At 37.8% G+C, this 25744-nt stretch overlaps 1 long non-coding RNA gene across 1 annotated transcript; it reads right to left on the reverse strand.

Moving 5' to 3' along the window:
- Window positions 1-577: 577 nt before the first annotated feature.
- LOC113562747 lies at window positions 578-24577 on the reverse strand. Its single transcript, XR_003407149.1, has 2 exons — window positions 24311-24577; window positions 578-1306 (listed from the first exon to the last, which is right to left on the reverse strand). It is a non-coding gene; the product is annotated as an uncharacterized LOC113562747 (long non-coding RNA).
- Between the last annotated feature and the right edge of the window lie 1167 nt (window positions 24578-25744).

Raw genomic sequence — 25744 nt, forward strand, 5'->3', positions numbered from 1 at the left:
ACCTGACAACAGGAAACTGGATTTTCATAAAAACGTGACGAGTTTCTTGCGGATTCATTATAGCGAACGTGATTCTGCGAGATCAAATTTCACCGAGAGTCCTCAGCATCCCAATGTGCCAGAGGAGCTTTTGTCATCTACGCCTACCCCGTCCATTCCACGAGGTCCTTTACCGGGATGACGTCGCGACCTCAGAGAGGATCGCTGAAAAGAAAGCAACAACGAGCAAGCATCCGCGCGGAAAATTATCCGCGAGCCGACCACGAAGAGGGTTCGCGCGACGAGATCATCGCTGTATAGAGCGGAATACTAATTAAGACGATCATTAGGTAGCAGCGACGTGCGAGCGTCTGCGTGGAAAATTATGCGAGTCGCGTCTACCTTGCTGTCTTTCTCCAGAAATTAATACATATTTAATTTATATTACTTTATTCCTTAAATCAATAGTAATTTAAATGTTTATGTGGTCAATATTTAAATTGCTGCTTCACTGTTATCTTTTCTGTTATCTAAGTTTCTTTAATCGATAATGTGATCTTTAAGTCTTTTAATTGCGAGTTTCACCTTGAAATTTTTGCTGATAATTATTATGTCTAATATATCGTTAACTAATTCTCTTTTTTATTCTGCGCTTATGCATTTTTACGTGATTATTATCCTAAATCGTGAAATGTTATTTCTTCTATTTCTGTTTCCTTTCTCTCTCGATTTCTCTCTACGCACAGAGCAGGTGCCAAGTGATACAAGCTACGCACAGTCAGCCGTGAGGGGTTAATCCCGACATGGGTAGCAAACAGGGTGTAATGCGGTCCACGCGAGTACGTTATCACCGTGAGAGCGAATTCCGCTGTTAATTATCGCCCGACGAAAAAAGAAAAAATAAATGTTTCTCCTTTACAATACCGAATTTAAGGTGACGAAAGATTTTTCAGTAATGCAATTTAATGCAAATTTTCAACAAATTTTTCATCCATTTTACTTCAAAACAATTTTTCAAACACGTTTTAAATACAGTAGAATTCTTTATTAATATATAAGAATAGTGAAATACATCATTTGGATAATTTATATAATAAAATTTCAAATGCCGTGAAAAATATTCTGATCCTTTATTAAATATTTAAATGCGTGGTAAAATACGATAGGCAACATTCACTTCGCCTTTTATCTTGCGCGCCACTGATAAAAGATGCGTGGTAAAAACTTACCTTGACGGTCTCCTGAGGGGAGTACCTCGCAGGGCGCTGGGTTGGAGCCTGGGCCTGCAGGCTCATCGCTGTACCATCACTGCGAGATATCCAGTGTTCTGCAAAAATTGAAAATAATATCAATCTTCGGAATTCTTTATATAACTATCATATTTAATATTATAAAAATAAAGAGTACAAAAAAGTATATTAAATTAAACTAATCTATTTTGTCTTTAAGAAATTCCAGGAAATGGTCAATAAATTATATAAAAGCTGAAAAGTTATTCCTAAATGTATCCTTTTTAATTTATTAAAACAGTATTTTTCTTTATTAAGAAGATCGTTTCTGATGTTTAATTACGAAAGATTCGAATTTATAGCAAACGCAATATCAGGAAAATATTGTTTTCTCGAAGAAAATAAATTAACGACGTCTCTTGTCTATTTCATCTTCAATATGTGCCTTTTATTTGGAGGCGCAAGGCATTGCGGTCGGCGTGAATGGTTTTCCGAGAAGTTTTCGCGATTGTTTCGGGATGCTGAGATCCTGGACCGAGAATCGCGCGCACAAGAGCAACGGGATGGAGGCCTTCTGGTTGGCTGCTAGTCGGCCTGTCAATACGAAAGGGTACGTGACCCAGGTACCAAATGACATATCCGGTCGAAGGGAGGACTACGGCGTTCTCCGTTCTCTCTCCCAATCTCTCTTTCGAGATCCATCCCGTTTCCCGCCGACGTTTTTCGAGGAAACTGCGCGAACCGTCGCTATTGAGCTATTTTCCTCGTCGGCCTTTCAACGAAAATGTTATACTTTCATCATTGATCAATCCCTTCCTTCTACGAACTATTATACTCGTGTGATTCAGTTGGAATAAGATTAGGAAAATTGGAAAATTCGTATCGAAAGTTTGTTTTGATTAAAGTACATATTTAAATCTATGTTTCTTTACTTTTCAATCAATCAATCTTTATTTTTAATCCTGATATTAAATATTTGTTCCCCGTTTTTAAATTTAATTATGATAAATTAATTTAATTTAGTTTTTATTTAATTATATAAATTGATAAATAAATTGTTTAGATTGTGTAAAAATTTTTCGATTCTTGCAATTGTATATTATGTCCTTGTTATACATTACAATGATAAAATCAATAAAAAGATTTCGATTTATTGAAAACTATTTAATATCAAGATTAAAAATAAAGATTGATCTGCAACTTTTAATTCTAATTATGAAAGGCAAATAGCAATTTCACCAGCGCACAGTGGGGTATTTGTCCGATTTAGCTGGCCAAAAGTCTTTTGTTTTTCAACAAGTTCCAATTTCTCATTAATACTTGATTTTTCGCACTGTTGTATGATGTTAAATATTTTTGTTCGAGTTAATATTTTGAACCCGGATGGTCCTGCAATTTAATTGGAAAATGTCATCTGTAGTGTTTTATTCTACAATATATAAAACGCAATCAATTATAATATCGTATAATGATCTTATGTTTATAACAATAAAAAGAATAACCGCGAGATTCCGCGGCTATTCTTTCTATTATTATAAACATAAGACCTTTCTCTTTATATTAATATAAATATAAATGCCGGGACGTACCCTGAAGTATAATAAATTCCTTCTAGTTATATTAAAATTGACTTTATAATTAACCTAAACATGATATTTTTCAATCTGCTTTAAGATTATCCATAATTAATCACTTTCAACTGTAAAGATACAACTTTTGAAAATCGGTTATCTCAAGAACGCCGGAGAAACATACGTTTTACTGTTACAGATGCTCCAATTCTGATTGATAGAATCGTTGCATAGCAACGTTGCAAGAAGCAAAAATGGCATATTATTAACTCTCTAACTATTTATCTTTACCAGATAGCAATTTGTTTATGTCTAGAACAGATTTAACGAAAGTGACTTCTGGCCAGCTAAATCGGACAAATACCCCACTGTGCAGCGTTTATATTTTTACAGACTCCAATTTCACGAGTAAGTTTCTGATATCGCAGTGGAACAAGTCGGAGAAGCAGATAGAAGAGAACGAGAGGGAAGAATCAATGGGAGGCGGGAGAGCAGCTAATCGGGCGAAAAGCATAATTAATCACAGTGAATTCGCCGTGATTAACGATGCACGCCGGCTGCGTCCCGTTGGCTGCGAACATAAACACCGTTAATGCGCGACAAATGGACACACGGTACTCACGCGTTGTCGCGGATCATCCGCGATTACGATTGTTCTCGCGTCCGCATTCGCCATTATTGCGATCGATAGCAACATCAGCGATAACAACCCCCGAATTCCCTGATCCCTGAATTCCGACACGAAATTCGAAATTTCTCAGCTGCCGATCAATCAAAAAGGATTCTATGTTGCTTGGTGTGTTGCTCCTCAGCTTTGAATCTTTTGTTTATGCACATTTACACGCGAAATTATATCTTATAATTAACTTTTTCCTTACAAAAGATTTTTCTTCATTTTCTAGTAGAAATCAAAACTGTTTTATTTTTTCAAAAATATAAACATTTTCATCAGAATTCTATATCTCTAAATTAAATTTCTGAATACTGAGAGATCATAAATAAATGCCATACTAAAACCTTTGAATAATCTAAAAGTATATCACATATTTTTTTCAAAAAAGTATTTAATTTAAGCAGGACATCCTTCGCGAAAGAGATTTAAAGATAAACGCAAACACTCCAAGATCGTTCGTCTAAAAAATGCGCTCATTTTTGCCCTGCGCGAAGTCTCGCGAAACATGTCGCCCTCCTTCCGAGACCATGACCCGAAGGGTCATAAAACCGATGCCGTAACTAATCGTCCAGCATGCCATTAATCCATTTATGGCGATATAATACAGCGGCAGTTCGCTGGGGCGGTGGGAGTGCATTAAAATACAAGAGCGCCAATATCATGGGAGTCCAGCGGTGTCGAGGCTCATTAGACAGCACGGATGGGACACCCCGTAGATCGTGACCAACTGGGACTCTCTCCGTGGTACTGCGAGCACGTTCGACCGGAAACTAACGACCTTACGTTACTCTCTCCGCCAGACCTTGGCCCTCCATTTCTGCCCTCGATCGACACAATCGCGTTCGATTAAGTGAACCGAGGAAGATCCCCGGACGCTCCGCCTTCCATGAGAAATGTATAATTGTACTCCCATTCCGATTCATTATTGATTTATTTATAGAAAAGGAATGAAATTCTTCTTTTTATGTAAATATATACCTATACATGTAATTTTAATTAATTGCAATGTGTACACATATTTTTATATAACAAATAATAAATAATAAAGTAAACTATGTTATAAATGATGGAAATTATTATCAAATTTATTTATGTCGTTTCCCATATTCTCTAACTAATCCTCGATTTAATATACAATATAATTACTCGAAGAAAGTAATACATTTATTAGATTTATGTATAATAGTATAAATATATAATAGATTAATATTATAAGATTATAACAGTGAATGGTGCACAAACACGTATAACTTTCGCATTTAATAAACACGAACGTTTAATAAAAAATATGTGGATTACATTTTTCGCACACAATGCATCGAAATTATTCCTATAAAATATAAAGCACCCAAGAAAGAAAGAAAGGACGAGAGGAGGGCTCAAGTATAAATTGTGAAATATATAACGAGGGTGATTTCATATTTCAGACTATCGGCGCGAAACACACCTAACAGGAAAAAAAGGTATACCTCCCCCGCGTTTCCAACCCCTAAAATCCCCGTTACCGTATTTTTCGCTTTAGCCCAAGCCATGTTTCACCGAAAATCTCCTACGTCCAATTCCCTAAGAGTTCCTTATCATCCCCAGCGTCTTATCGTCCCTCTCAGATAGAACCCCCTTTCCCCTTCTGTTGCTCGTGCTAATTATTCTTTGTCTATCGCTGGCCGATACAGTCATGCATCTAATTAGCGACATCACATTGAAGAGAGACAGAGAACGAGAGAATCGTTATGGGGGTGTCGAGAGCGGGGTTTGTCGCACCCCCGACGATGCAACGGGGTCCGGTGCTCCTCTGGTACGCGCTCGCTCGCTTCCTGACAGTGATCGAAAGCCGTGATTTTATCATCGCAGCTCGATAACGGCTCCGGAAGTATCGCTTTAATCACTATATCCGACCGGTTCCCCCAGCTTCGCTTCTCGTGACGGGAAAACCGAAGGGAAGGCCATGGGAATCACCGTTTTCACGCTATACGTGAAGTCATTTCTAATAGTTGGTAATTATTTAGTTTAACGGAGCAACCTCGGATGACCTTGACCTTGACATATATTATAGAGGTCACCCTCCTGAGTGACCTTCAAACGATTTTAGCCGTCGCTCATTGTTTATTAAAAAGTTATTAACAAAAGAAGTTTAATGATTTTGCACGAATTTTCAACTGTCCACGCGAAGTAAGGACTTGAGTTTGACATATATCACAAAAGTCACCTTCCCGAATAACCCGCACTAGGTTTCACCCGTCGCTCGTTGTTTGTTAAAAAGTTATTAACAAAAAAGTTTAATGAATAGAGCATAATTTTACGATATCATATACGTTTACGAAAGAGTATATTTGATGGAATTTTAGCTTTAAATCAGAAATAGGTTTGGGTTAGGTTATATTTTCCGAAACTGGAGCCCCGGACACATACGCTCGTTTTCAACCCGCTTCGCTGGAGCCGGTGTTACAGATTTCACCGTACAGATTTTGATCACCTGGTATACGGCACGGATTCTGGCGGGGGGAGGGGCGAAGCCGCCTCCCCCCGCCCTCCCGCGAAGTGGGCTGAAAAACGAGCGTATATGTGTCCGGGGCTCCAGTTTCGGAAAATATAACCTAACCTAACCTAACCAGGTTAGATTAGATTAGGTTAGGTTAAATCACTTTCCTTCCTTCGTTCATATTCGTCGTTCATGTCTTTCAATATTCAAAATAACTACTATATTTTCGAAACTTCTTTTGTTAATAACTTTTTAATAAACAATGAGCGACGGCTAAAACCTTTTGAAGGTCACTCAGGAGGGTGACCGTGACAACATGTGTCAAGGTCAAGGTCATTCGAGGTTGCTCCGTTAATCTAAATAATTACCTCGATATAATTCTATCACAATCAAATTATTGGGTTGTTCGGAAAGTAATTTCGTTTTTCACAAAGCGATGTCGTTAGTCGCGTTCCTCGATACTTAACCTTACTCTAAGCGGCAAATTTGTTTTATATTTTGACAACTGACATTTCAGACGTCATTTAGTATCTTATTGTGTTGCGATCTGTCAAGTAATTGTTTTTTGGCATCACATCAAACATGGAAAATCAAAGTGAGCATTTTCGTAATACTTTGCTATTTTACTACCGAAAGGGTAAAAATGCAGTGCAAGCGAGAAAAAAATTGTGTACCGTGTACGGAGAAGATGTATTGAGTGAACGTCAGTGTCAGAATTGGTTTTCGAAATTTCGATTTGAAAGATGCACCACGTTCAGGTCGGCCAATTAAAGCTGATGACGAGAAAATAAAGGCTCTGGTGGATGCAAACCGTCGCATAACAACACGCGAAATTGCTGAAAAGTTAAATTTATCGAATTCGACCGTTTACGATCATTTGAAACGCCTTGGATTCGTTTCAAAGCTCGATATTTGGGTTCCACACAATTTAAAGGAAATTGACTTGATTAGACGCATTACCATCTGCGATTCATCGTTGAAACGTGAAGAAAATGAACCATTTTTGAAGCGAATCATAACTGGAGATGAAAACTGGATTGTTTACGACAATGTTAAGCGAAAACGATCATGGTCCAGGCAAGATGAACCTGCTCAATCGACATCCAAGGCAGATATTCATCAAAAGAAGATGATGCTTTCTGTATGGTGGGATTGGAAGGGAATCGTATTTTTCGAGCTACTACCAAGCAACCAGACGATTGATTCGAAAGTGTATTGTCGTCAGCTGGATGAATTGGATGCTGCCATGAAGCAGAAGCGACCGGAATTGGCGAATAGGAAAGGTGTCGTATTCCATCACGACAATGCCAGACCACACACAAGTTTGGTCATCGCCAGAAGCTTTTACAGCTTGGATGGGATGTGCTACCACACCCACCATACTCTCCTGATCTGGCACCATCCGATTACCATTTGTTCCGGTCTCTACAAAATTCTTTGAACAATGTAAACTTCGATTCAAATGAAGGCGTAAAAAATCACTTGCTTCAATTTTTTGTCAATAAGGAGAAGGACTTCTATGAGCGTGGAATCTTAAAGTTGCCAGAAAGATGGCGAAAGGTAGTGGAACAAAATGGCCAATACATCACTGAATAAAATTGATTCTAAATATGAAAAAACCGCCTTTCATTTTTCCTTGAAAAAACGAAATAACTTTCCGAACAACCCAATACATTGATATATTGTGGTAGTATATTACGGGTCATTGTGAAACATAATTGTTCAAAATATAATTATTGGAACAAGTTTTACGTTCCGACTCTTACGTAGGCATCATCATTGTCAAATGATAGATTGTTCATTTTAACGAGCCGAAAATTTGCATCGCTAATCAGCCCTTTGTGTGCGGCACAGTCAACATTGCTGTTTTCCGTAATAAAGCACCGTGCAATAAAGGGTTAAACATTTCCCCCCGCCGACACTTTGAACGTATGCTCGCACGTGCGAAGTGAAGTACCGTGCACCGAGGAAGGAAAAGGACCCCTCTATTTCTCTCTCTTTCTTTCTTTCCCGTTCTCTTTCGTTCATTCTCATACGTTTAATATCGATTTTTACACGCGTAAACAACAACGCCATATGCTGCTGCACAATTTGTGGTTTCTCGAGCGCAACCCTTTTCATTCAAGCGACCACCGAAAAGACCGAGAGAAAACCGCGGCGGAAGCAGAGAAAAAAGCAAGGAGACAATTCCATGACGAAATCCCGTGAAATCAACCGCGAGCCGTGGCCTTTTAATAAAAAGATAAGGGAAGAATAAAGCGTCCACCGTATTCTGTCTCGTACCTTTCCCCCTGTTCCACCGTTTAAGGAGGCTCCCTCGCAACAAAGCGCGTGATGCAAAACGCGCGTTAATTTCGCGGACCGAAACAAGACGGAGAGAAACACGGAGAGAAAGGAGGAGAAGCAAGAGGAGGAGGAGGAGGCACCATAAGGTCTGGAGGGCCCCTTATGCTATCGATCTGTCCCCACCTCGGCGACGATACCACGCACCGTGACACACCGTGCACTCTACCCCATAGAACTCTCTATATTGTTCCCACTCGCTCGCGCGTGCACGAATATCGAGGCGTGCGTTGCGTTCGCGTCGTGCGCTTCTCAGAGTACGTTCGGTGTATGCTTTTATGATTCTTAAATATATTATATATGGCTATGTGTGACTTTTATGTCAAATATTTTTTAAATCAAAGTATTATTGCTGATATTAATGAGAGCATTAAGGTATCGGAAATTTTGTTTCTTATAAAAAGTGTGGTAAACGTTTGGACAAAATACAGAAACGTTAAAATACGTAAATGTTTGGACAAAATACAGAAGTTTCATTTATTTTAATATAATTAAAATTGAATTAAAAAGTCAAATAAATAAATATTTTATTTGATCTCATGAGTCTGTTTTTGAAAATTACTAAGATCGTTCTCTTAAAATTTTTTAAAAGATTTAATATATAATCTTATTGTAAAATAAAATGTCATAAAATTAATCAAGAATGCTATTTTTTTATTGTTGAATACATATTCTTCTTCGGGAATAATTTTCTGTTTTCTAGAAAAAGGTAAATGTGGTTTCTCTCTCTCTCTCTCTCTGTGAATTTTCGCGCCGAGGGATGAGAAAAAGAAAGTGGAAAGAACAGAAATTCAATTTCCCCTTTGACCCGCGAATGGTGACAAACAAAATTGTCTCGATATCTCATGAGAACTCTTCGCCCGTAAATTCGTTATAACGGCAAGATATTACACTTTTCTGAGATACTAAACGGAGTGCACATTAAAACTTGAAAAATAAGTTTACTTAACGGGAGATAAGAATTTACGATAAAGTTTGCAGAGTACTTTAATTTCATTACATTTCTTGTTTCAGATTAAAGTTTGGCATTTACACATATTGCATTTTTAATATTCGAAATTTAAGAAGCAAATCAACATTTTTGTGCTAAAACTTTTTTTTCTCGAAAGGCGATTTTCGAGAGAGGAACACTATCAATATTTTTACGATTGAAAAAAGGACTACTCGGAAAAAGATACAAATCACAGAGCGGCGAAATCCTTGTTTATCGGCGTGTATCGGCTTAAAACCGGAAGACAGCTCTCGTGTATGTGCCTCTTCCCGTCCTCTCTCTCTCTCTCTCTCTCTCTCTCATTCGTTCTCTCTCTCTCTCTCTTTGGTGTAATCCGCTCGGATACGTTTGCTGCGAGGATAACCGGCGCGTGATACATGGAAAAAAGAAAACTGCGTACTGCATCGAGCGGCCGAAAGTTATTTTCACGTCGCCCGGATGGAAAAGCTAAAAGTTCGCAAGGAGAAAGTTGACTTTCACTTCGAACCTGAAGCCCTCGCGTCTCCGATTTCCACCCCTCTGACGTGAACATATGATACCCTACTTTTCATAGCACCGACGAAGAAGAGGAAGAGGAAAAGAGGAGAGATATTTATGGAATTCTGGAAAGAATACAACAGAGAACGGATAAAAGTATAATTAGAATAAGATACCTCAGAAACCATCGATCATGTACAGAATTCATTAATATCGAGAATTTATTAATAATAATCATAATGAGGAGAAAAAGGGAGTAAGAGGAATATAAGAAAAGCTGAACTTAATATTCTGAGGCCAACTTCAAGAATAAAATGCATATAAAACATGGAAAAATTACATCAAGGAAAAGTTGGAATTAAAAGGAATATTAATGTTATAAAAGTTAGGTAATATTTAGAAAACTCAAAAAATAGAGAAAAAACAAGATCTAACACTTTATTACCATTTATTTAAAACCTAACCAATAGCATGAGAAATATTAGGCAGATATATCACTTTTATCTTTCACTGCAACGATATTACGCAGAGAAGAAGAGAGAAAGAGAATGGACAGAGACGAAGAGAGAACGAGAACAGAGAGTAACGTTCAACAGAGAGGAAAATACGGACCTCCTGAGCAGAAGAAAGACACTACTGCAGAACGACGAAATAGCAGAGGAAAAAGAGAAGCCTGGAGGAGCAAGGGAGGACGAGGAGGGCGTAGAGGGTGCCTTGAGAAAGATTAATATCTCTATCAGAGAAGTTCAGAGTAGCGAGCCATTTATCTACGTGGAGCCCTGCGAGAGGAGTCGCCCCGGCAGCCAATCTCGTCCTCGCTTCCTCTTCCTGCGTGGTCCACGTTCGCAGGACTACGGACGGGAGTTTATTTAACCGTTGGCGATCTCGGCGAGAGGGCGGCGAAATCGGTGTATCGAGAGAGCGACGTGAAAATAAAAAGGAGAAAAAAGGGAGAAAACGAAGAGAGAAACAGCTAAGCAAGAGAGAGAGATTGTTCCGCGCGCCGGATGTCGGACGTCACCCTTCCCGCGGGGAAATTTGATTTGACACCCTTTAGCCTGCACCCCGCTCGCGATGTCCTGACGGTTTGCGAAACAGTGCCTCCCTAATGAATTCCGCCGGTCGATCCCCGCACCCCCATATCCCCGCAATGCTTTTAGTCGGTCTCGATTTCGATCTTGCGCGCACCACGCACTTAGACGATTCGATCGCTCTAATAGAGACGAGAGAGGGACTAATTGCAATCGAGTAAATTCTGCGCATTCTTCGGGTATTAATGATGCTTTATGCGCCGGTTGACGAGTTGAAAAATCAGCTATATCTGGGATTGAGTTGAAACTAATTTAATTGTGTAAAGAAATCTGTTAAAAAATAATTATTGTTTAAAGAAATATATTATAGAAGCAGATAATATCTGCTTCTATATAAAAGTATAAAATCCAGTTAGTAGAGATTGTAATCTTCAGAGTTTCAGACCCACAGTTAATGGAAATAATTACATAATGATAGTAATGATATTAATCTGTAGATAAATTATATTATAAATTAATTAAGATCTGTTTTAATGAAACATTTAGGAATATAATTAATTTTTTTCTCATGAACATTATCCATGTTTTATTGCGGAAGATATGTAAGGGGGCAACACGAAAAGGGAGATCGAGGAAGAACAAGATGATTTCCTGATCGAGATCTCAATGGCGATACATTAAACTGTGCGTCATCGCAGGTAAACGTTCCTGCCCGTCCCAAGATGCCTGTTAAACGCGTCCAGAGCGAGTAAATTAGAACCTATCTCTATCGCACCTAGCCTTTGTAGTCCGAGCAGTCTGCGATTATGTCACAGGACACGCAATGGCAGACGTGAACGGCTCTTCGTCCCTGTCCCCTTCTCTGCCGCCCCTCCCGGGGATAAAGCCGTTGTGAGCAAATTGCACCACCGTCCTCAATAATAATAACTTTGGTCTTGCAATAATAATGCACCCAATTGACAACATTGTTCCATAATAAATGTTGATCCTCGCAGCATCAACAGTAGCGAAGTGTACGGTTACGTGCATTTTCGGCCAAGATATTTGCTTTATTAATATATTGGGTTGGCCAAAAAGTAATTGCGTTTTTTTCCAATAGATGGACATGTCTTGAAATGTAACTAACTTCATTCTAAACCGCAAATTCATTATGTAGGTTAACGACTCACGGTTCAAGCTTGTTTTAGAAAAAGAAAGTACGCGATTTCGTTAACAATTGTTTCTTTGCCGTCGATTTCAAAATGGAAAATCAAAAAGAACATTTTCCTCATATTTTGTTTTATTACTTCCGAAAAGGGAAAAACGCTGTGCAAGCTCATAAACAGTTATGTCATGTATATGGCGAAGATGCTTTAAAGCTGCGGCAGTGTCAAAATTGGTTTACTAAATTTCGATCTGCAGATTTTAATGTGAAAGATGCACCACGCTCAGGAAGGCCAATCGAAATTGATGATGACAAAATAAAGGCACTGATCGATTCCAATCGGCGTTTAACGACACGAGAGATTGCTGAGGATCTTAACATATCGAAATCGAGTGTTGAAAAGCATTTAAAACGACTTGGATACATTAGTAAGCTCGATATTTGGGTACCACATGAGCTCAAAGAAATTCATCTCACTAAGCGTATTGACACCTGCGATTCTCTTTTGAAACGTGAGGAAAATGATCGATTTTTGAAACGAATGATAACAGGCGACGAAAAATCGATCGTCTACAACAACGTCAAACGAAAAAGATCGTGATGAACCTGCTGAAAGCACTTGAAAAGCAGATATTCACCAAAGAAAGATTATGCTGTCAGTCTGGTGGGACTTTAAAGGTATTGTGTATTTTGAGCTGCTTGCGAGGAATCAAACCATTAATTCAGACGTATACTGCCGTCAACTGGATAAATTAAATGATGCCATCAAACAGAAACGTCGAGAATTGGTGAATCGCAAAGGCGTTGTGTTTCACCACGATAACGCTAGACCACGTACAAGTTTGGTCACTCGTGAAAAATTGTTGCAGCTTGGATGGGATGTGTTACCATGATGTTACCACATCCACCATATTCGCCAGACCTGGCACCATCAGATTACCATTCGTTTCGTTCTTTGCAAAACGCCTTGAATGGTAAAACCTTGACTGCTGATGAGGATATCAAATCGTTCTTGGAATAGTTTTTTGCTGAAAAAGATAAGAACTGTTTTGAGCGCGGAATCATGAAGTTGCCTGAAAAATGGCAAAAGATAATCAAACAAAATGGACAATATATTGTTTAATAAAGTTTTTGTTTCCCATGAAAAATTCGCCTTTTATTTATATAAAAAAAAACGCAATTACTTTTTGGCCAACCCAATATATATTTATTAATATATTACAAATTGTGTGATATTCTACATAATTTTTGTAAAGACAATATAACACAAAATATGTTATAAATATATAGGATACAAAATTGTAATGATAATAGTTTTTCTATAGAATGTGAGAAATATTAATTCTATTTTTAAAAATTTGATTTGTTATGGTGTTTGAGCCGAGCGATTCATGTTTCAAACAGTTGTTAGCAATTATTTACGTTATGTACATGCGTGAAACATTCTAAATGAATAAACGGTGCTTAATAGCCGCGCAACAGACCGCGAAGGGCGGTTCTTTGCTTGAGGGTACCAGACATTAATAATTCGGCCGCGAAATTGCGAAGACCACCAGTGAAGTAGTCATTTTGTCTTTCGCGATGATTTAAAAACCGGACTCTGTTGTTACTGACCCTTCCTCCTCAAATACCCTCGAGATACCATCGTATTTTCGACCCTCAACGACCTCTTCCTCGAAGTGAACAAAATAATATCGTAAACTCATGAACTTCACAATAAATATTTTTAAAATTCACAATTGCAGCAAATTCTACATATGACTTTTAATTTTATAAAAAAAATTTCTATCGAGACTTAGAATCTGAATATTGCATAAAAATAAGTAGAATATTTTGTAATCCTCCAATTAAAATTAATAAAATATAATATAATATAATATATACCACTAAAACATTAATAAACATAATTAAAGTCAATGAAACTGCTTTGAAATTTCAATTCTTCAAATCCTTATTTTCTCAACCATGAAGCTCAAGCGCACACATGCTTTTTTTAACGAATGGAGGAGTTCTGTGTTTTACGGAGAAGGGGGCCTGATCTCCTGTGGGGCACGGGGCCCCAGGCGCGTTAAGAGGATCGTATTGTCCAACATCGGGACCATTTGTGCGATACTGCCTACTGTGCAGCGCATACGGATGTCTTTATCGCTTTATGAGGCCCGTAAAGTGCCGGTTGCTCGCTCGTGTATCTCTGGCACGAAAACGAGGGAAAGCATTGTAGTCATTCATTATTTATGCGTCTCATTAGATATACCGTTGTCGTCAATTCCTCGATAGAATAAAGACCCGCTCATGCGGTGCCTCGCGTCTAAAGTGCTCTCTGACATGGCATTTTACGAGCCTCGCGAAGAGACTTTACCAATAATAGCATCTTTATACACTTGGTGCCCATCAATCGGCTTTATCTGTTTTGTCGTCGAATTATTCAAAGTATGCAAACGCGTTAAAGCTAAAATTATTTTCCTTCTTCTCTATCTTTAATATTACGTCACGTAAAGTATTATTATATGATATTATACAAAATAATTAGGAATATTTAATTTTAATGTAACATTATAATTTCCTCTTTAACTTTTTAATTCTAACTACAATTTCTATATTGACTTTAATCGATTATTAATCATGATTGTAATTTCAATTACAGATTCTTTGATGTCTCTTCAAATGGAAATTTATTTCAGAGAAATCAGATACTTTCATGTTTTATTAAGAGCGTAGTTGGTTAGGGGAATTGTGGTACATTTCTTCCGATTTTATATCGTTATATATACATACAACTAAGATGATATCATACACCGCGATGCGACGCAAGAAGCTGATTTACGAGAACTTGGTCGGGAAGCGCTTTGATAAGGGCGACGACGACGTCTTAAGGGTATTCTCGAAGGACTCGAGACAGGATATTAACGACACCAGAGTAGTACGAGCTGCTGGTCATAATGGAGCTGTCGATCAAGATGAATGTCGCGTAAGCGGAGAAAAACGACAATGATTTCAACATATCCGATCGTTGCGTCATTTAGAGGAAATCACACGCTTCGTTAATTCGAATTTATGATCCTCCGCGAAGCCCGTGTCAACCCTTCGTCGCATCATTAAACCCATACAGCACGAAAAGATTGCATATATATTGCAGGAATCTTCCACCGCAACGTAGCAACATTGCAAATTCACTGCGAAATGTTTCTGCAGCATTGCTATGGGATTGCAGGAATGTAAAAATGTCCGCTTTTCGGAACATTGCAACGAAACGTCATAATAATATTGCAATGTAATGAATTTGCAATAATTATAATTATTCATTATTATATACTTTAAATATTTTTATTTATATAACTTCAATATTTTTATTTATTAACATAAACAGACAATTATATGTAATATAACAATAGTAATAAAAAATGAAATAAACAGTTTCTCTATTTTTGTTATAAAAAAGTAACTGTTCTTTATAAAAAAAAAACTTAAAAATCCTCTTCTTGAGATATTATTTTTCCTTTAATTATGTTAAAATATTTTTCCTTTAATTAAATAATTGAATCTTCTTCGTTTTTGTTTGTATGTTGCCTGTAAAAATAAAATAGGAATTAAAATTCATATATTAGCATAAAATTACATAAAAATATACATACTGCAAGTATGTATAGAATTATATGTAAAATGACATACTTTGATCCCTCAATCCTAACCGGAGCTTGGAGCAAGCCACTTGGAAATGCATTCAGCAATTTCTGCATCAGTGGCATGATTGTGTATTTTACGAACAGCTTCTATAACAGAAAAAGTTATTAAAAATATTACAACTATTAATATGCAGTTTTCTAATGAATTTCCATAATTTTGAGGTTATAGTGATATAAACCGTGAGATAGGCGAATAGAGTGATTCTCTATTATAATTAATAGATACAAGATTAACAGCACACAAGTGCTATAATTAGACATAATACTATAAAAAAGTACTTACCTTTTTCTTTTACGTAACTACTTTCTTTTAGAATGATGCTCGCGTCGTACACCACCATGTTCTTTAGATAGTCGAAAGAGACAAACACCGCATGCACATATATATTACCGGGCTCAGATTCTGGTCATCACACATCATTGGTCGAATAGATTTGGACGAATCTCGTTAGGATAGGAAGACTCCAATGTTTTAATAAAATGAATTATTAATATTAATTAATTACAAATTTTGATTGTGCAATGTTTCCGAAATATTAATGTCATGTTGCTACGAGTGTGCTGGTATTTTGCGGATATATATCTCTGCAATGTCTTTGTACCGTTGCATTGCAATTTGCAACGTTGCAACGTTGCTGCAATGTTGGTGCAAGCTTCTGTGCTGTATGGGAAGTCTCATAGTGTCATTTTCATATACAATTCAGTTGCAATTTGTCCAAAGAAAATTTTCTTAGAAACTTCTTCGTTGGAAAAGATTATCAAATTTCTTTTTTCCTTGCAATTTCTTAATATACAATTTATACTTGTTTAACAAACCAAGTCATTGTTTTTATTACTTAAGAATTTCTTAGACTTCTCCAGAAAATTAATTAAAATTAGTTTAAAAATAAAAAATAATTTAATCTCAGCTGCATCAGGCGTCATCTATACACTATATATAACTTATTCGTATAATCAAAAAGTTACGATTTCGGTATTCCCGCGTCATGACGAAGTTAACATCGCTATTATCAACCTTTATCCACTTCTGCCGGGTGGCGTGGTAAAGTGTCACTCGCACTTTACTATCTGGTATTCCAGTAACGTTATTGCGACCGCGCGTTGCTCTCTATCCGCGCTACGAATCTGCCGTGCATGACGTTATATAGTCGCTCTAATGTTTAAGGCCAAACTTTTCCTCTAGATATTAAAAAGATAGCCGCAAGGAAGAAAGAGAGTGTACAGAGTACAGGAACGACGTATATTGCTGCGAGAAATGATCGCAGCCGGGATAGGGTGTCATAACCTTTGACTGGGTCCACAATTCGTGCCGTGTAAGTCCCGTTAATTCTATATACTGCCTGGGGATGTTCAATACATTTACGGGGACGTGCACCACCGATGATGCTGCACTAAAGTGATATGCATCGGTGGTACACAGTCGACCTAATTCCTGCGGCTGTTAAACGTTCGAGCTTGTTCGTCTGATTTTTATCAAAATCCTACGAAACGTCACGAAATCGGGCTTTTATTCAAGCAGAAAGTTTTTGAAAAATATAAAGTATTTCTTGTATAAATATCAATATAACAAGTTCTAAATAATAATAAATTCAATCGCAAAACTTTTCATTATTATTATAGAAATTATCTCATTAATTATCTTTAAAGAACGTCAATAGTAATAAATAATCTCGTTTTAACAAATATTTTTAAAATTCTCGAGATTAAAAGAGACAGATTAATTCGATCGAATTTTCTATTTCGAGGAAGGATATCAGTCCTTCGAGATCGCGAAGGAACGCGAGGAGGGCAGCGAAGGATTCCGAAGGATTCCGAAGGGGGGTCGAGGTACTCTGGTAATTATGCCACAGACGAATGCCGGGACATTCATCAGCGGCAGTGTGTTTAATGCGTAGCCGTTAAATATGTGCGCCAAGCACGCCATGCTCTGCCTAAACACGACTCTCAGGGTCCAACAAATTAACGCCGATGCGTTAAACGTCCGAGCCGGAAGATTGCGTCTTTCTCTTTCGAGGTGGAGAACGAGGGACTATGACTTGCTTCGATCCTGATGGGAAAACAAGATTTCCCGGAAAAACGTTATACGTTTTTGACTGAATCCAAATTTATTTCAGTACATATAATCGATCATACGCAGCCGAGAAAAAGACGAGTTTCTTAAATAATTCGTCACTCGTATTTCCTAAAAATTTTCTGTTCGCAGAAAATCTAATAATTATTAAGCAAAAAATATAAAAAAACGGCAACATGTACAACTTCCGGATAAAAGTTTAAGTCTAGCAATAAATTTTATTACTTATTCATTAAACTTTATTTTAATTAGCTGGAAAATGAAAATGCCACCGATGTTGCAATTAGAGCAACGTACTGTGACAAATGTGATAAAAACTCGCAATAATTGCGACGTGAATTGCAATTTTATGCTTTTATCGCGATTTAAACGAGCGGAGAGGATTTCCGGCTGGCAAAAATTAGCAGCGAGTCGTACGAATAGATAACGGGGACGCCCTGCATAAACGTACACGGTCATAAACGAGCGACGGAAGAAGTATCGTCGGCAATATTGTTTTAATCCGCAACGGGGAAAAAATGTTTGCGCAGCGCACAGCGATTAGTATGCGTTTACGCACACAGCGGGTGGTCCGTTTAACATCGCCGATAAATTACGATTCTTTTTTTCAAGGCCAAGATCACAGTGTATTCTTAAAGAGATTGTCAAAATACAGCTGGCACTCTGGAAAACTTAATAGAGAAATTTGCCCAAAAAGCAAATTTTCTGAAAAGCACTTCCTTTGTTCAAATTTAATAATAAATCTATATAATATTTAATATTAAATAATAATTTTTACTCAGGCATTTATATTTCATAATTTTATTTTAATTTTATTTTCAAATTATATATATATATAATTATATATATATATATATATTATATTTTTTTGTTCAAATTTAATAATAAATCTATATAATATTTAATATTAAATAATAATTTTTACTCAGGCATTTATATTTCATAATTTTATTTTTATTTTATTTTATTTTATTTCATTAATGATAGCTTAATTCATGTACTTTACATAAGTGAGAAAACCACTACAATTATGCTTCATACTTATTTTCTGCGATTTTTAGTTTCTTTTCATTTCTTATATTTAATATTTAAAACAACACATTTCAAGTGAAAAATATTTCCAATCTTGATAGTTGTATAACGTTGGTTGAGTAACGTGCTTTCTGTAATTTGGCATTAAATGGTCAAGTTTCATGTAATCTGTGTCAAGCACGTGCCACGCGATGTTTTCTTTTAATTATCGCGATCGTCAAGTATTACGTCTGACAAAACGCGAGCGAGATTAATGATCCCCAAAGAATCGAGTCGCCCTCTCCTCCGATCAAACAAGCGGGATAATTAATAACGTTGATTGCCCTAACGAATCTTAATCGACCACGTGGAAAAACTGCGAAAGGGTAAAAAGCATCGACTGAGAAAGATGCAACGAGAGTGAGTTTCAGACATGAATATTAATTTCGTAAAATATAATAATTTAACTCAGAAAAACACATAAAATACTCTGATGAAGTTATTTGCATTTCAAGAAAATGTGTTAAATTTTTAATTGCGAAAATTTCGAATTAGTAATAAGCAAATTATAAATTTGTTCTCGCTCTTTTTGACACGAAGATAGTGCTTACATCCGGAAGAGAAAAAAGAATCAATTTTTGTATTACGACCTCCCTTCTATTCACGAGGATGTATCAAATGTCCCATTGACTCAAGTGGCAGAAATCGATCGTGAGTATTGTGAGCATCTACAGGGTGGACCAAGGTGGAATATATATCGGTTTTTCGGAGCGAAGAAGCGCCGAAACAGACGGTCTCGTGTTTATGCTGACGATCAACGTGCAAAAATAAACGCACGCCTTGTACATCCGTGACCCTTTTGCATCGATGGACGACACGCGTCGATCTGCTATGCTAGCGCCGAAAAATCTGTTCGACATATTTTTTCCTCATCAAATCAAACTAATGATCACATAATATTTTAACTTGGTATGTTTTACGCAAATTTTACCGTCCGATTTAATCCCACTCGCTATTTTTATGTAATTAAGTTACCTTTGATATTCAAAAATGGACAAGATAATTTATTACTTTTTTAATCAATTTAATCAGATATACTTGGCGATTATAAAAAAGCTTAGAGTTTACAAGTTTCAGTTTTTATTCAAGTATCTTAATTTTATTTCACCTATTGTTTTAGATAAATCTAGCTTTATAATTATAAATTGTTTACTTTCATGTGCCTCGAACATGAGTCAGATGTTGCTACACTATTCTACCAATGTTTCGCGTGTCTTATTGAAATTTACAGGCAGAATGCGCTTCCCGAAAAACCAGTCACGAGAGGAGGGATCCGGCAAATTAAACGCGTGCGATGTATTCAGCGCTCAGGTATGCGCGCTTATGCAGATTCATTATGCAACCATGCGACGCTAAAGGCACATCGGTCGGCAATTGCCAAATTTGGCAATCGCATCGGCTCTCCATGTTGCTTAATTACGCCGGGAGGATGACACGTAAAAGTGTCTTTTACTCTCTGGCAGTAAACAAAACAGATTGCTTGCGGCGGGTTTTCCTGGCGGAACGCCATCAAAATATTTCATGCTTTCGCAATCCTGCACTTTGCAATATTTTTGTGGCCAATGTTTTTGCGTCAGGGAGCAAATGCGAAAATGAGAATAGAAACGAGAAATACATCACAGTATCATCAATAAATCATAAAACGTATCATTGTACAAGGCGACAGTTATATAGATAATGATATATACAGGGTGGCCCATTTTAATTTATACAGTCGATTTTTTAAAACACTAAAAGAGATACGAAAAAATGTTTCAGACAAACATGTCACGATTTCGAGGGGGACATAAGAAGATACCATTGGTTTGACCTTGAATAGTCGTTTGAAGGTCACGCGAAGATCACCTTCAATTTCTTAAATTGAAACCCCAACTTTTTATTGCAGATTCTTATTCTCCATCGAAAAGTAAGTAACTTTTGTCTGAAACATTTTTCCGAAAAATGTCATCTTATGTCCTTAAAATGATCTTCAAGATGAGTTTTGAGGACATTTTAAGGACATAAGATGACATTTTTCGGAAAAATGTTTCAGACAAAAGTTACTTACTTTTCGATGGAGAATAAGAATCTGCAATAAAAAGTTGGGGTTTCAATTTAAGAAATTGAAGGTGATCTTCGCGTGACCTTCAAACGACTATTCAAGGTCAAACCAATGGTATCATCTTATGTCCCCCTCGAAATCGTGACATGTCTGTCTGAAACATTTTTTCGTATCTCTTTTAGTTTTTTAAAAAATCGACTGTATAAATTAAAATGGGCCACCCTGTATAGATAATGATATATATAATAAGTCATATAATCGCCTTATAATAATGTTGCATAAAAATGTGTGATTATATCGAAGCAGGAAAAATAACAGCTCGCGTAGAATTTTTTGCACGACCTCATTTCCCGATTTGCGTAAAACTTCGGGGAGCTCGCTGTCGCAATTGCGACAAGCGACCGTTAAATCCGCGAACGGCGTAAATTGATGTAAAATCGAGTACAGCGAGTCGAAAGGCCTCAGGCCTAAACGTCCTTGTGACGTAATGTTCGCAAAACAATCATTACTGGTGCATTTAAGCGTAAAGTCTAACAGTGGTGTCGGCATTGACGATGACGACGACGCACGTGCATCGCAGAAATATCGTTACGCTCCGATAATAATCGCGGCAGGTGTTTCAATACAGCGAGTAATTTAGATCACGAAAGTTTTCGTCCGCATGAGGCACCAATTATTTTCGTGCTTTGCAACTTTTGTGTCTCCATGAACATATGAGAATTATTACATCATTCGTGAAATTTCTGCTATTAATGCAATTTTGCTTTGTGCACTATTTTCTTGTATAAATTATTTACGCATAGCTGTGTAATGCGTAAGTAAATGCATTAACGGATTTTACATTTCTGCAATTGACTTTACATAATTTTTTTCATTCACAAGAGAACTTTTATAAAATTTAAATATCCTGTCCTAAATCCTTTTCTTGATCGTTTAGCCATAATAAATTACGATTCTAGGTTCTCAATAAGGATCACAAAATGATGTAGCAATATTTCATATTTTCTTGCGATATAAATTTCGTACGAAAACAGGGGTAATACGACATTCAATTTAACACCCTCGCGCTCGCATGATATTCTCGGTTATGATTATTACGTTACGTTGTGCCGTCGTCCAATCCGCAAGGGTGAGTTTTCCGTAAACTCGGTGAATATAAATTACGCGTGCGGTACGCGCGTATACAACACGAGTTAATATTTAAGTATAAAAAATTGCAATTTTCGCGCGCGGAATATCACGCGTTACCTGTAGTAGCTTCTTATTCGAGCAACAGTACCATGGATATTGGAACAAATATAAACAATGTTATAATGAAAGAATAATTTTCCAGATTAAATATAATAGTTTCCATAATTGTTTTTGGAAAATTGTAATTATAAAAATTTAAATGCTGCTGAACGATGCATTTTGTTTCAATGAAATATAATTGTATATTAGTTATAATAATTATCGTGAGTTAAGTTAATTGTAAGCAAGATATTAATTAATTAATTATTGTAAAATACTCAATGTACTTGATATATAAAAAGAAATAAAAACAGAATATGCACGTAACATACACGTAGTAATTATACATATACAGGGTGTCCCGGGTTTTAACCGACAAACTGCGGGAGCATATTCTACTAGTGGAAATAAGAAAAAATTCTTATATCGAGTTTGCTTAGAAATGCTTTGTTACAAAGTTATAAACCAATATTGAAAAGGAATATGAGATAAGTAACAACGGAACATAGTGTAGAATTTGGAAGGTCGAAGATGTTTACGTTACGTGTATTCACATGCATTCATGTTCACTATGTTGAAACGATTCGGTATGATTGTTACTTTCACAACAGTAGCCGTTAGATTTCAATCGTCGTGTCAACTAGCAATTACTATCAGAATGCCAAAAGTGTTTTCAAATGAGGAATACACCGATATTCATTTCGTGTACGGATTCTGTGACGGAAATGCACGAGCTGCCGTACGAGAGTATCAACGTAGATTTCCTAACAGGAGAGTACCAGATAGATTTAAAGCAACGAATTACTAATTCAGTTACTGACAAGTAACACTACCCAAGTGTCACACGCCGATTTTGATAAGCTTTGAATATGTTGTTGTCTAGGTCAAAATATGAGATACATATTTTTTTATATCGGCCCGTTTTGCCATTAAGGGGGTGAAACACCCTCTTGAAAAAAATCGGGTTTTATATTTCTTAGCGAATACCGTCGAAACAATAAAACATATAAGAAAAAGTTTCAAGTAAAAGTTTTATGGATTCTAATGTACTTTATAACAGTGCAATCAGATTTATAAGAAATGTTAGTATATATGCAATTATAGAGAAAAAAACAAACAAATTTAGAAATATTGAAAAAAATAAAAAAAGTAAAATTTTCTTGTCAGCTCTACGTTGACCATTTCTGGGTCCGGCAGAGGGCGAGAACCTGACTTATTTTGTTAATTAAAAGTAATCCCCCGACTTCATTGTTATCTCTGTGCGAAAAACCTGTTGCCAGGAGTAACTAGCGTATTAAATACGAGAATACGGACGGGGCGCGTATGTAGCGATATAGAGGTACTTTTAGCTTATTTTTGAAAAATGCGTTTTCGGAATATGACCTTATCATATATGGTTGAATTGTCGTTAAATATGCTTGAAGTTTTGCTGAAAGATAAATTTTAAAATTTTCAAAAATTGTGGAGGGGGAAAGGAATTTCGAAAAATATGACATTTTCGAAAAATCTGATATAAAGTACATTAGAATCCATAAAACTTTTACTTGAAACTTTTTCTTATATGTTTTATTGTTTCGACGGTATTCGCTAAGAAATATAAAACCCGATTTTTTTCAAGAGGGTGTTTCACCCCCTTAATGGCAAAACGGGCCGATATAAAAAAATATGTATCTCATATTTTGACCTAGACAACAACATATTCAAAGCTTATCAAAATCGGCGTGTGACACTTGGGTAGTGTTACTTGTGAGATGCAACAAAATTTTCAGGAATGTCGTGCCGTAACAAATTCTGTACTACGTCGATGTCTAGCTTGTATCGATGTGCAAGGACAACATTTTGAATGCGTCACTAAATCATTGCGTACATAATTTTTATTTTTGTGAAAACATCCGTTGTTACTTATCTGATATTTCTTTTCAATATTGGTTTATAACTTTGTAAGAAAGCATTTCTAAGCAAACTCGATATAAGAATTTTTTCTTATTTCCACTAGTAGAATATGCTCCCGCAGTTTGTCGGTTAAAACCCGGGACACCCTGTATTATAATAAACTGCGCACGTATTGCCAACTTAAACGCTACTTGTCCCGCCAGAAATTTAAATGACCACTAAATTTCGCATTGCTCACGTGACCTGCAACCGGTTGCCGCGACTTGCACGAACTTCACTTTAGTCTTTCTCAAGCGAGCGAATTGCTCCAGAAATTTCACCCCGCGTTATGAAAAGAACATCAAACGACGATGTATCGCTTGTCACCGTAGAAAGCATGCAAATGTCAAATGATTCCAACTCACCTGATCCAAACGCGGCGGCGTGCCCGATGCGTGTCCCACGCAGATCCACGTCGCTGATATGTGTCACATCACGGCTTGCGGCCACACTTAAGCACACTTAAAGCGCACTTCAACGGATACGTCGCGGAAAGGAAAGACGGAGGAGGTGCAGGACAATACACTCCCGTGATATGTAAACGTGAACGAGACCGAGGACGGAATCGCGCGGGACGTCGATCGCGCGCCACGACATTCGAACCGACGGCGACGAGCGGCGAGCGCCGACTGCGCCCCGTGCGTCGCGCGGGCGTACCGAGCCGAGTGTGGGGTGGGTGGTGGTACCGTCGGTGAAGGGAAACGCGGCTGCGGATCCACCGGCGGCCACCCTCGCCGCGACCGCGCGCGTCCGCCACCGATGAAATTACGATGACCCGTCGCGCGACCTTCGAAGCACGTCGGGGCACAAGTTCGCTCCAATCGTGAGTTTTCCCGCGCTTTCCGCGTACCTGGATTTTCCGCGTACCGAGGAAGTCTGGCGAGAAAACACGCGCCGGATCCCCGTCAGGCGACGAACACGACAGGTGCATATTCGCGTCCGAGGGATGCGTCGCGCGTCGTCGTTTAGTCCGGCCGATCGCACTAAATGTCCGCCATTGCGTTGCATGCTGCGCTCACTTTTCACTTTGCTCGCGTGAAACGACGAGTTTGTTCGTGTTGCATAAACTTGTCGCCTTAATTCGTTCTATCTTCTATCAACTTCTGTTTTTTCTCTTTCTCCTTCTAATGCCTGAGTGTAGCGCGAAAGTGTAAAAAGTAAAACTGCAGCACGGACAAACCTGATGTCGACGAGAACCGCATATAAGATATGCGAGCGGGCACGGATAATTACGTACGTGATGATCGCTGGTGACTTTTTGCGACGTTTCCGGTGCGACAACGTGCGCGCGACACGCTCGGAAGGGAAAACCTTGGGATATCGCGTTCTCGAGGTTAATGTCGTCAAGATCGAATGCACGTCCGACGGTTGAACCGGTGCGCGAGGGATGCGTATCGTCTTGCTGATTGCGCTGAACACGTCTGCCATTGCAGTGGACAATCAACTCACTTCCCTCCACTCACGCGAGCAGACATCGAGATGAATTGCGGTTACAATATGGGATTACGTGCGAATAATTACGTACGTGATGATCGCCGGTGACTTTTTGCGACGTTTTAAGTGCGACTAACGCGCGCGCGACACGCTCGGAAAGGAAAAACTTGGAACATCGCGAGAAAACGGCGTTCTCGTTAAAGTCGTCAACATCGAACGCACGTCCGACGGTTGAACAATCAACTCGCTTCACTCCATTCGCGCGAATCGAGATATCGATCAGACATCGAGATGAATTGCGGTTAAAATACGGGACTACGCGCGAATAATTACGTACGTGATGATCGCCGGTGACTTTTTGCGAC

This window comes from Ooceraea biroi, chromosome 10 (assembly GCF_003672135.1).
Source record: "Ooceraea biroi isolate clonal line C1 chromosome 10, Obir_v5.4, whole genome shotgun sequence".
In the NCBI taxonomy this organism is placed as follows: domain Eukaryota; kingdom Metazoa; phylum Arthropoda; class Insecta; order Hymenoptera; family Formicidae; genus Ooceraea; species Ooceraea biroi.